The following is a 14,085-nucleotide window of genomic DNA, read 5'->3' as shown; positions in this document are numbered from 1 at the left end:
ACGGTCATCGTGGGCTGAAGGGACTGTTGTTGTCGTGTTGAGATTGATAATAAGCAGGAAGCGGGCAGTCAAACAGCAGATAGCAGGGGAGAGATGGGCTGATTGTCCTCAGGCAGTGAGTCAGTCACCCAGCGGACGTGAGCAGAGCAGCTTGATTGAGAGAACGTTCTGCAGAGAGAAGCTGGCTCTCACAGTCACTTCCTCGAGCAGCCCATGAGACGAGGCAGGTAGTGACCACATCCTGGGCCGACGGCAGCTCAGAAATAGCAATCCCCTCACACAGAACCGTAGCCGGACACAGTGAGGGAGCAGAGCGAAACCACAGTGTGTTGTGAGCCTTCCGGTCTCAAACAGAGTGAAACTCCCTCCACACCGTCCCATCACACACTCCCGGGGGTCAGACACAGAGTGAATCTCCCTCCACACCGTCCCATCACACACTCCCGGGGGTCAGACACAGAGTGAATCTCCCTCCCCATCGTCCCGTCACACACTCCCGGGGTCAGACATAGAGTGAATCTCCCTCCGCACCGTCCCGTCACACACTCCCGGGGTCAGACACAGAGTGAATCTCCCTCCGCACCGTCCCGTCACACACTCCCGGGGTCAGACACAGAGTGAATCTCCCTCCGCACCGTCCCATCACACACTCCCGGGGTCAGACACAGAGTGAATCTCCCTCCACACCGTCCCATCACACACTCCCGGGGTCAGACACAGAGTGAATCTCCTATCACACACTCCCGGGGTCAGACACAGAGTGAATCTCCCTCCACACCGTCCCATCATACACTCCCGTGGTCAGACACAGAGTGAATCTCCCTCCACACCGTCCCATCACACACTCCCAGGGACAGACACAGAGTGAATCTCCCTCCACACCGTCCCATCACACACTCCCGGGGTCAGACACAGAGTGAATCTCCCTCCACACCTTCACATCACACACTCCCGGGGTCAGACACAGAATCTCCCTCCACACTGCCAGAGGAAGTGGCCGAGGCAGGTACATTAACGACACTCGGACAGGGACACGGATAGGAAAGGTTTAGAGGGATACGGGTGGTCCGTCTGTGGAAGGAGCTGCCGGAGGAAGTGGTTGAGGCAGGTACATTAACGACACTCGGACAGGGACACGGATAGGAAAGGTTTAGAGGGATACGGGTGGTCCATCTGTGGAAGGAGCTGCCAGAGGAAGTGGTCGAGGCGGGTACATTAACGACACTCGGACAGGGACACGGATAGGAAAGGTTTAGAGGGATACGGGTGGTCCGTCTGTGGAAGGAGCTGCCAGAGGAAGTGGTCGAGGCGGGTACATTAACGACACTCGGACAGGGACACGGATAGGAAAGGTTTAGAGGGATACGGGTGGTCCGTCTGTGGAAGGAGCTGCCAGAGGAAGTGGTCGAGGCAGGTACATTAACGACACTCGGACAGGGACACGGATAGGAAAGGTTTAGAGGGATACGGGTGGTCCGTCTGTGGAAGGAGCTGTCGGAGGAAGTGGTCGAGGCAGGTACATTAACGACACTGGGACAGGGAGACGGATAGGAAAGGTTCAGAGGGATACGGGTGGTCCGTCTGTGGAAGGAGCTGCCGGAGGGAGTGGTCGAGGCAGGTACATTAACGACACTCGGACAGGGACACGGATAGGAAAGGTTTAGAGGGATACGGGTGGTCCGTCTGTGGAAGGAGCTGCCAGAGGGAGTGGTCGAGGCAGGTACATTAACGACACTCGGACAGGGACACGGATAGGAAAGGTTTAGAGGGATACGGGTGGTCCGTCTGTGGAAGGAGCTGCCGGAGGAAGTGGTCGAGGCAGGTACATTAACGACACTCGGACAGGGACACGGATAGGAAAGGTTTAGAGGGATACGGGTGGTCCGTCTGTGGAAGGAGCTGCCGGAGGGAGTGGTCGAGGCAGGTACATTAACGACACTCGGACAGGGACAGGGATAGGAAAGGTTTAGAGGGATACGGGTGGTCCATCTGTGGAAGGAGCTGCCAGAGGGAGTGGTCGAGGCAGGTACATTAACGACACTCGGACAGGGACACGGATAGGAAAGGTTTAGAGGGATACGGGAGAAACTTGGACAGATGGGTTTGATTTTATAAATGTGGGTTGGAGAATCAACCCCTGGGTTACCCTAATGCGTGGTGGCATGAACGTCAATTTCTGCAACTTCTGGAAATTTCTCCCATCACCCCCACCCCCTATGTTTTCCATTCTCCATCCTTGCTCCCCTCTCACCTCCTTCTTTTTCCTCACCTGCCCATCACTTCCCCTGGGTCGCCCTCCCACCCCATCGTCCACTCTCCTCTCCTACCTCGGCCTGTTACCTCGTCCGCCTCTCCCCTCCCAGTTTCTCACCCACCTGCCCCCTCGCCAGGTCTCACCTTCCGGCCTGTCCTCCTTCTCACCCCTCTCCCCTTCCCCCCACCTTCGTATTCTTGCCCCTGCCCCTTTCCTTTCCGGTCCTGATGAAGGGCCTTGGCCCCAAAATGTCCCTGGTCCCCTCTGGAGCCACGAACCCACGGCCTCCACTTATGCCAAGTGAGCTGACCGTCCAGCTGGAGAGGCAACGGCTTCTGTTCCCTCTGGGCGCCCTCCAACCTCGTGGTGTAAATATCGATTTCTCCTTCTGGTGGACAAAGTTCCACCCCCCCCCCTTCCTCTTATTTCCACTCGGACCCAGTACTTCTCATCACCCCCTCCTCGGTCCCCTCCTCCTTCCCTCTCTCCACTCTCCTCTCCTACCAGATTCCTTCCTCTCCAGCCCTTGACCTTTCCCACCCACCTGGCTTCACCTATGACCTTCCAACTCACCCCTCTCCCCTCCCCCCACCGTTCTATTCTGGGGTTTCTCCCCACCGCCCCCCTTCCTTTCCAGCCCCGATGAAGGGTCTCGGCCCAAAACGTCGACTGTACGCTTTTCCACCGATGCTGAGCATTTCAAGTCACGTCAGGTCAAGTCAAGTTTATTTAACTACCGTCACGTATACCACCGAGAGAGACGACGGCTCCCTGGACCAGGGTGTAAAGCAGAGTCATAGAAACACAGGAAACCTGCAGCACAATACAGGCCCTTCGGCCCACAAAGCTGTGCTGGACACGTCCTTTGTGCAGAAGTCAACAGCCATATTGGTATGGAAACTCACTACTACCACAAGTTTAAAATTTAAACTTTAAATTTTCTCATTTGCACAGCGTTAGCACACTATTAAAGATGTATGATCTTATTTAATTTGGTTACATAGCTAATAAGCTCTGAAATGTTAAAAAGGAAGAAATTACCTAGGCTTACCCGTGGCCCTCTATTTTTCTAAGCTCCATGTACCTGTCCGGGAGTCTCTTAAAAGACCCGATCGTATCCACCTCCACCAACGTCGCCGGCAGCCTATTCCACGCACTCACCACTCTCTGAGTGAAAAACTTACCCCTGACATCTCCTCTGTACCTACTCCCCAGCACCTTAAACCTGTGTCCTCTTGTGGCAGCCATTTCATCCCTGGGGAAAAAGCCTCTGACTATCCACATGATCGATGCCTCTCATCATCTTGTACACCTCTATCAGGTCCCCTCTCATCCTCCGCCGCTCCAAGGAGAAAAGGCCGAGTTCACTCGACCTATCCTCATAAGGCATGCTCCCCGATGAGTCGTACACATAACACACAGTAACTTAGGAAATTGAGAATTCAATCCACTGATGAACGCCGGGTGAACGAGCAGTCTTCGGGGTAACTGCAAGTCTGTCACTCTGCTCGAGTGTTGATGCTTCTTTTGGCCGGTGGGGAGAGGGGCGGTTGCTCGCAGCTGCAGGAGGGAGGGGAGCTGGGGTGGGGGTGGGGGGGGACTGTCGGGTTCAAACATTTAACTGTCGTTCCCTCTTTGGGGCAACCCTGTGTTTTCGAGGGCGTCTGCCTTTCGGGATGCATTTCCCTGACCTTACATGTCGCTTTGAAACCTTTGAGATTACACACAGATAGACACAGAGCAGCGATTAAATATTGCAGGGTACAGCACAGATTACACCAGGCCGCAAACCCTTTCGAAAGTGTTGCTCCCACAGACCGCCTGAGGCTGAACATGAACGTAACTTCAGTCTCTATCTGTCAGAGCCGTCTCTACTTCCCGAGGAGACTGAGGTTCTTTAACATCTGCCGGACGATGCTGAGGATGTCCTACGAGTCTGTGGTGGCCAGTGCTATCATGTTTGCTGTTGTGTGCTGGGGCAGCAGGCTGAGGGTAGCAGACACCAACAGAATCAACAAACTCATTCGTAAGGCCAGTGATGTTGTGGGGGTGGAACTGGACTCTCTGACGGTGGTGTCGGAAAAGAGGATGCTGTCCAAGTTGCATGCCATCTTGGACAATGTCTCCCATCCACTCCATAATGTACTGGTTAGACACAGGAGTACATTCAGCCAGAGACTCATTCCACCGAGATGTAACACTGAGCGTCATAGGAAGTCATTCCTGCCTGTGGCCATCAAACTTTACAACTCCTCCCTCCGAGTGTCAGACTCCCTGAGCAAATAGGCTGGTCCTGGACTTATTTCCACTGGGCATGATTAACTTATCATTTAATTATTTATGGTTTTATATGGCAATATTTCTTCACTATTCTTGGTTGGTGCGGCTGTAACGAAACCCAATTTCCCTCGGGATCAATAAAGTATGTCTGTCTGTCTGTCTGTCTACTTGTATCACGAAGGGATTTGAACAAACAGGTGTAACCCGCAGGTTCGACCAGCAACGTTAATCTAGGGGGAGACACCCTCCGGCCCGGCCAAACCTGAGAAATCTCGTTTGGGTGGATGCTGCGTGATGTGTTCCCGTTACAAGTCATTACCGCGACATAACAAACAGTGCACGATATGCAATTAAATGATTGAGCTCTATAATTTTCAATTTGACCAGAGGGTTAGTAAAGAAAACAAAGAGAAGCAGGGCCCATTTTAATGAAACAGTCTCATGCGCACATTGGAGCACATAGTTTCCCCTCGTCCGTTTGTGCTCCGTCAATTTCCTCCGGGTGTCAATAGACAAAAGGTGCAGAAGTAGACCATTCGGCCCCTCGAGCCTGCACCGCCATTTTGAGATCATGGCTGATCATCTACTATCAATACCCGGTTCCTGCCTTGTCCCCATATCCCTTGATTCCCCTATCCATAAGATACCTATCTAGCTCCTTCTTGAAAGCATCCAGAGAATTGGCCTCCACTACCTTCCGAGGCAGTGCATTCCAGACCCCCACAACTCTCTAGGAGAAGAAGTTTCTCCTTAACTCTGTCCTAAATGACCTACCCCTTATTCTCAAACCATGCCCTCTGGTACTGGACTCTCCCAGCATCTGGAACATATTTCCTGCCTCCATCTTGTCCAATCCCTTAATAATCTTATATGTTTCGTCGACTCCCGGCCCCGTTCCAAGTCTACTTCGTCCTGCAGTCCACGAACTCTCCAAACTGGCATCTTCTCTCTCCATCTTCCGCCCAGCGAAAGACTGGGAAACCTTCTGCTGGGCCCACACGTTGCAAAGCCCCCGTTATCTCTAGTCATTAACCCAACACAGAGAAACCATTACATTAGAAGTGAACCCTTCGCCACAGGAAATTAAATTTTGTTGAATAAAGCGCGTTTATTTGCTGCTGACAGTTTGCAAAAGATCGACTGAGCTGCAAAACCTTCTCCTGACGATTTCCATCTGTACTCGGTGTCTGAGTCTCCTCACGGAAGTGTCCAAGCACGATGAGCGGGATCGATGGATTCCAGTTGCCCCGAGACCATGCCTCCACGACCGCGATCTCACTCCAGCTGCCCCGATACCATGCCCCCACGACCGCAATCTCACTCCAGTTGCCCCGATACCATGCCCCCACGACGCAATCTCACTCCAGTTGCCCCAATACCATGCCCCCACGACCGCAATCTCACTCCAGTTGCCCCAATACCATGCCCCCACGACCGCAATCTCACTCCAGTTGCCCCGATACCATGTCCCCACGACCGCGATCTCACTCCAGTTGCCCCGATACCATGCCTCCACGACCGCGATCTCACTCCAGTTGCCCCGATACCATGTCCCCACGACCGCGATCTCTCCAGTTGCCCCGATACCATGCCCCCACGACCGCGATCTCACTCCAGTTGCCCCGATACCATGTCCCCACGACCGCGATCTCACTCCTGTTGCCCCGATACCGTGCCCCCACGACCGCGATCTCACTCCAGTTGCCCCGATACCATGCCTCCACGACCGCGATCTCACTCCAGTTGCCCCGATACCATGTCCCCACGACCGCGATCTCACTCCAGTTGCCCCGATACCATGTCCCCACGACCGCGATCTCACTCCTGTTGCCCCGATACCGTGCCCCCACGACCGCGATCTCACTCCAGTTGCCCCGATACCGTGCCCCCACGACCGCGATCTCACTCCAGTTGCCCCGATACCGTGTCCCCACGACTGCAATCTCACTCCAGTTGCCCCGATACCGTGCCCCCACGACCGCGATCTCACTCCAGTTGCCCCGATACCATGCCCCCACGACCGCGATCTCACTCCAGTTGCCCCGATACCGTGCCCCCACGACCGCGATCTCACTCCAGTTGCCCCGATACCGTGCCCCCACGACCGCGATCTCTCCAGTTGCCCCGATACCATGCCCCCACGACCGCGATCTCACTCCAGTTGCCCCGATACCGTGCCCCCACGACCGCGATCTCACTCCAGTTGCCCCGATACCATGCCCCCACGACCGCGATCTCACTCCAGTTGCCCCGGTACCGTGCCCCCACGACCGCGATCTCACTCCAGTTGCCCCGATACCATGCCCCCACGACCGCGATCTCACTCCAGTTGCCCCGATACCATGCCCCCACGACGCAATCTCACTCCAGTCGCCCCGATACCGTGCCCCCACAACGCAATCTCACTCCAGTTGCCCCGATACCATGCCCCCACGACGCAATCTCACTCCAGTTGCCCCAATACCATGTCCCCACGACCGCGATCTCACTCCAGTTGCCCCGATACCATGCCCCCACGACCGCGATCTCACTCCAGTTGCCCCGATACCATGCCCCCACGACGCAATCTCACTCCAGTTGCCCCGATACCATGCCCCCACGACCGCAATCTCACTCCAGTTGCCCTGATACCATGCCCCCACGACCGCGATCTCACTCCAGTTGCCCCGATACCCTGCCCCCACGACCGCGATCTCACTCCAGTTGCCCCGATACCATGCCCCCACAACGCAATCTCACTCCAGTTGCCCCGATACCGTGCCCCCACGGCCGCGATCTCACTCCAGTTGCCCCGATACCGTGCCTCCACGACCGCAATCTCACTCCAGTTGCCCCGATACCGTGCCCCCACGACCGCGATCTCACTCCAGTTGCCCCGATACCATGCCCCCACGACCGCAATCTCACTCCAGTTGCCCCGATACCATGCCCCCACGACCGCGATCTCACTCCAGTTGCCCCGATACCATGTCCCCACGACCGCGATCTCACTCCAGTTGCCCCGATACCATGTCCCCACGACCGCAATCTCACTCCAGTTGCCCCGATACCATGCCCCCACGACCGCGATCTCACTCCAGTTGCCCCGATACCATGTCCCCACGACCGCGATCTCACTCCAGTTGCCCCGATACCATGTCCCCACGACCGCGATCTCACTCCAGTTGCCCCGATACCGTGCCCCCACGACCGTGATCTCACTCCAGTTGCCCCGATACCATGCCCCCACGACCGCGATCTCACTCCAGTTGCCCCGATACCGTGTCCCCACGACCGCGATCTCACTCCAGTTGCCCCGATACCGTGCCCCCACGACCGCGATCTCCTGATGAAACCTTTCCCCGTGCTCGTCACTGACACTGACAAGGTTTGCAGGGAAGGAGTGGAAATGGGAATGAACGCAGAAAATGAATCTTCGTGACGTGTTGCACTTCCTGCTTGGAGCATGTTGTCAACCAGCAGCATATAACCGTAACCATAACCATCTCTCCCCTCCACTCACTGACCTGTCCCCCTTTACCCCCCGATACAACCCCCACCATAGAACCATATAACAATTACAGCACGGAAACAGGCCATCTCAGTCCTTCTAGTCCGTGCCGAACGCTTACTCTCACCTAGTCCCACCGGCCCGCACTCAGCCCATAACCCTCCATTCCTTTCCTGTCCATATACCTATCCAATTTTACTTTAAATGACAATATCGAACCTGCCTCTACCACTTCTACTGGAAGCTCCTTCCACACAGCTACCACTCTCTGAGTAAAGAAGTTCCCCCTCATGTTGCCCGTAAACTTTTGCCCCCTAACTCTCAACTCATGTCCTCTTGTTTGAATCTCCCCTACTCTCAATGGAAAAAGCCTATCCACATCAACTCTATCTATCCCCCTCATAATTTTAAATACCTCTATCAAGTCCCCCCTCAACCTTCTACGCTCCAAAGAATAAAGACCTAACTTGTTCAACCTTTCCCTGTAACTTAGGTGCTGAAACCCAGGTAACATTCTAGTAAATCTCCTCTGTACTCTCTCTATTTTGTTGACATCTTTCCTATAATTCGGGACCAGGACTCTACACAATAGTTGGTGTACATGAAGTCTGATGCCCTGCAGTTGTCGAGACAATCACTGAATGCCCTGCATGTGATTATTTTCTGGTCCCACTGGAAGTTCTTTGAATTGCCTGATATTGATGACCTGCGGACCACCAGAAACACCTTCCTCCATCTTGGCGTCAGGTAGTCTGACTTGAATTACAAATCGGCATGACAAATGTAGGCGATCTCGGAAAAAAATGGCACGTGATCGGGAAAACCTCATTCTCCGGATCGGCAGCCCAAAGTTCCCCAGATGCACCCGGAAGCAAAACAGGAGTTCGGCAACCCGATGGCCTGGGGGAAGACGTTGTTTCTCACCCTGTCCGCCGTGCTTCTCCTGCTCCGTAATCTCCGAAGAAAGCCAAAGAGGACGCCGGATTGGGTTGGGGGGAGGGTGGGGATCTTTAATGACGCTCCCGATGGACGGGAGGGAGAGCCCCCTGGTCCTCCCAGTTGTTCTCACTGTCCTTTGTAGGGATTTCAGGGCCGATGCGACTGGTCGGGACGCTCTCGATGGTGCGCCTGTAAACCGGGGTAAAAGGGGGGTGGACGGGGGGTGGGGTGAGCCTTGATTGCCTCATTCGCCTCAGGAAGTCTGCCGTGCCTCCTTGTTCAGGGAGGTGATGCTGACAACATAGAACAAAGAAGAGTACAGCCCAGGAACAGGCCATTCAGCCCACAACATCGTGCTGACCCAGATGAAATGACCTCTCCGGGTTGAACTCCATCTGCCACTTCTCAGCCCACTTCTGCATCCTATCAATGTCTCTCTGCAATCTTCGACAATCCTCTACACTATCCACAACACCACCAACCTTTGAGTCGTCTGCAAACTTGCCAACCCACCCTTCGACCCCCCCACATCCAGGTCGTTAATAAAAATCACAAAAAGCAGAGGTCCCAGAACAGATCCTTGTGGGACACCACTAGTCACAACCCTCCAATCTGAATGTACTCCCTCCACCATGACCCTCTGCCTTCTGCAGGCAAGCCAATTCTGAATCCACCTGGCCAAACTTCCCTGGATCCCATGCCTTCTGACTTTCTGAATAAGCCTACCGTGTGGAACCTTGTCAAATGCCTTACTAAAATCCTTGTAGATCACATCCACTGCACTACCCTCATCTCTATGCCTGGTCCCCTCCTCAGAGATCTACAATACTTCCTTTAAATGACTTATAGTTTTCACACAACTCCTCCTTCGCACCCACACTTAAATGAAGGTTAATCTCTGCCGCATCCGCAGATACCTGCGGCCTAAGTGTTTGTCGGATCAACTCCAACCTGCAGCTCGAGCCGTGTTTTCATTTCCATCTACAATCCACGCTTAGCTCTGAAGGATGGCTGGCTTTGAAATGAGTATTTGCTGTGTAACTCCAGAATATGCCCCAACACACAATTACACACACACACACACACACACACACAGACACACACACACACACACACACTCACTCACACACACACTCACACACACACACAAACACACACACACACACACACACTCACAATCTCATAGCTTCACACCACAGTCTCACACACACACTCACTCACTCACTCACTCACACACACACACACACACACACTCACACACACTCACAATCTCATAGCTTCACACCACAGTCTCACACACACACTCACTCACTCACACACACACACACACACACACACACACACACACATACACACACACACACATACACATACACAATCTCATAGCTTCACACCACAGTCTCACACACACACACACACACACAGGATCTCTCTCTCATTCCACTCAACGCACACACACACTCACCGTTCGATAGGTCACCCATCACTCGTCTGAATTCCAGTGAATACAGGCCCAGAGCCATCAAACTCACCTCCTATGACAAACCATTCAATCCTGGAATCGTTTTTGTGAATCTCCTCTGGACCCTCTCCGATACCAGCATACCCTTTCTCAGACGAGGGGCCCTAAACTAGATAGATAGATAGATAGATAGATACTTTATTCATCCCCATGGGGAAATTCAACTTTTTTTTCCAATGTCCCATACACTTGTTGTAGCAAAACTAATTACATACAATACTTAACTCAGTAAAAAATATGATATGCATCTAAATCACTATCTCAAAAAGCATTAATAATAGCTTTTAAAAAGTTCTTAAGTCCTGGCGGTTGAATTGTAAAGCCTAATGGCATTGGGGAGTATTGACCTCTTCATCCTGTCTGAGGAGCATTGCATCGATAGTAACCTGTCGCTGAAACTGCTTCTCTGTCTCTGGATGGTGCTATGTAGAGGATGTTCAGAGTTTTCCATAATTGACCGTAGTCTACTCAGCGCCCTTCGCTCAGCTACCGATGTTAAACTCTCCAGTACTTTGCCCACGACAGAGCCCACCTTCCTTACCAGCTTATTAAGACGTGAGGCGTCCCTCTTCTTAATGCTTCCTCCCCAACACGCCACCACAAAGAAGAGGGCGCTCTCCACAACTGACCTATAGAACATCTTCAGCATCTCACTACAGACATTGAATGACGCCAACCTTCTAAGGAAGTACAGTCGACTCTGTGCCTTCCTGCACAAGGCATCTGTGTTGGCAGTCCAGTCTAGCTTCTCGTCTAACTGTACTCCCAGATACTTGTAGGTCTTAACCTGCTCCACACATTCTCCATTAATGATCACTGGCTCCATATGAGGCCTAGATCTCCTAAAGTCCACCACCATCTCCTTGGTCTTGGTGATATTGAAACTGCTCACAATACTCAAAATGAGTGCTTTATAACTTCAGCATAACGTCACGAACTTTATAGTCTTTGCAGTGGCTGTACGATGCAAATCACAATATTAGAACAGGGTGAATTACAGTAAATGTGGCTTTTTCCACTGAGGTTGGGTGGGACTGCAACCATAGACTCAGGAGCATAACTAGACGCAGAATCTGCTCCACCATTTCATCGTGGCTAATCCAATTTTCCTCTCAGCCCCAACCTCCTGCATTCCCTCCATATCCCTTCACGCCCTGAGCAATCTACAATCTATCAACCTCCGCCTGAAATATACATAAAGATTGGTCCTCCACGGCAGCCTGTGGCAACGAATTCCACAGATTCACCACCCTCTGGCTCAAGAAATTGCTCCTCACCTCCGTTCTAAATGGATGCCCCTTTATTCTGAGGCTGTGCCCTCTGGTCCTAGACTCCCCCACTATAGGAAACATCATCTCCACGTCCACTCTATCTGTGTCCTCTGGTCCTAGACTCCCCCACTACAGGAAACATCCTCTCCACATCCACTCTATCTGTGTCCTCTGGTCCTAGACCCCCCCACTGTAGGAAACATCCTCTCCACATCCACTCTATCTGTGTCCTCTGGTCCTAGACTCCCCCACTATAGGAAACATCCTCTCCACATCCACTCTATCTGTGTCCTCTGGCCCTAGACTCCCCCACTACAGGAAACATCCTCTCCACATCCACTCTATCTGTGTCCTCTGGTCCTAGACTCCCCCACTACAGGAAACATCCTCTCCACATCCACTCTATCTGTGTCCTCTGGTCCTAGACTCCCCCACTATAGGAAACATCCTCTCCACATCCACTCTATCTGTGTCCTCTGGTCCTAGACTCCCCCACTGTAGGAAACATCCTCTCCACGTGCACTCTCTCAAGTCTTTTAACCATTTGATAGGTTTCAACAAGGTCACCCCTCGTTCGTCTGAATTCCAGTGAATACAGGCCCGGAGCCGTCAAACACTCTTCATCTGACAGACCGTTCAATCCTGGAATCATTTTCATGAACCTCCCTTGTACCCTCTCCAGTTTCAGCACATCCTTTCTAAGTTCGGGGCCCAGAACTGCTCACGATACTCCAAGCGAGGCATCACCGGTGCTTTATAAAGTCTCGACGTTACATCCTTGCTCTTATATTCTAGTCTGCTTGAAATGAATGCTAACATTGCATTTGCCTTCCTCACCACAGGCCTAACCTGCAAATTAACCTTCAGGGAATCCTGCACAGGGACTGCCAAATCTCTTTGTGCCTCAGTGTTTCGTATCTCCTCTCTATCGAGAAAATAGTGAACCCTGTCGTTTCCTCTACCAAAGCGCACGACCGTACGCTTCCCGACACTGTATTCCACCTGCCACCTTATTCCCCCGTTCTCCTCGTCTGCCCAAGACCATCTGTAGCCCCTCCGCTTCCTCAGAACCACCTGCCTTCGTACCATCTGCAACAAAGCCATCAATAACATAAGAAGAGTCGGCCCCAACACGGACCCCAGTGGAACTCCACTAGTCACCGGCAGCCAAGTCTTCCTTTATTCCCACTCTTTGCCTCCTGCCGATCAGCCACTGGTTTATCCACGCTGGGATCTTTCCTGTAATGCCGTGGGCTCCTAGCTTGTTCAGCAGCCTCACGAGAGGCCGCTTGTCGAAGGACTTCTGAAAACCCAAGCTCACAGCACCCACCGATTCTCCTTCGTCCGTCCTGCCCGTTATTTCCTCAGAGAATCCCAACAGGTTCGTCAGGGAAGATTTTCCCTTGAGGAAACCGTGCTGACTTCGGCCTATTTTATCACGTGGATCCGAGTGCACTGGAACCTCATCCTTAACAATCGACTCGCACACCTTCCCAACCACCGAGGTCAGACTGACAGGCCTACAACTTCCCGTCTACTACCCCCATCTCATACCCTCACCCTAACCCACACCTTTCCAACCACCGAGGTCAGACTGACAGGCCTACAGGTTCCCGTCTACTGCCCCCGTCTCATACCCTCACCCTAACCCACACCTTCCCAACCACCGAGGTCAGACTGACAAGCCTACAGGTTCCCGTCTACTGTCCCCGTCTCATACCCTAACCCTAACGCACACCTTCCCAACCACCGAGGTCAGACTGACAGGCCTACAACTTCCCGTCTACTGCCCCCCGTCTCATACCCTAACCCTAACCCACACCTTCCCAACCACCGAGGTCAGACTGACAGGCCTACAACTTCCCGTCTACTGCCCCCCGTCTCATACCCTAACCCTAACCCACACCTTCCCAACCACCGAGGTCAGACTGACAGGCCTACAAGTTCCCGTCTACTGTCCCCGTCTCATACCCTAACCCTAACCCACACCTTCCCAACCACCGAGGTCAGACTGACAGGCCTACAAGTTCCCGTCTACTGCCCCCGTCTCATACCCTAACCCACACCTTCCCAACCACCGAGGTCAGACTGACAGGCCTACAAGTTCCCGTCTAGTGCCCCCGTCTCATACCCTAACCCTAACCCACACCTTCCCAATCACCGAGGTCAGACTGACAGGCCTACAAGTTCCCGTCTACTGTCCCCGTCTCATACCCTAACCCTAACCCACACCTTCCCAACCACCGAGGTCAGACTGACAGGCCTACAAGTTCCCGTCTACTGCCCCCATCTCATACCCTAACCCACACCTTCCCAACCACCGAGGTCA

Source organism: Hemitrygon akajei, unplaced genomic scaffold (assembly GCF_048418815.1).
Source record: "Hemitrygon akajei unplaced genomic scaffold, sHemAka1.3 Scf000228, whole genome shotgun sequence".
In the NCBI taxonomy this organism is placed as follows: domain Eukaryota; kingdom Metazoa; phylum Chordata; class Chondrichthyes; order Myliobatiformes; family Dasyatidae; genus Hemitrygon; species Hemitrygon akajei.
The sequence above is the reverse complement of the archived record's forward strand: the minus strand, read 5'-3'. Positions refer to the sequence as shown.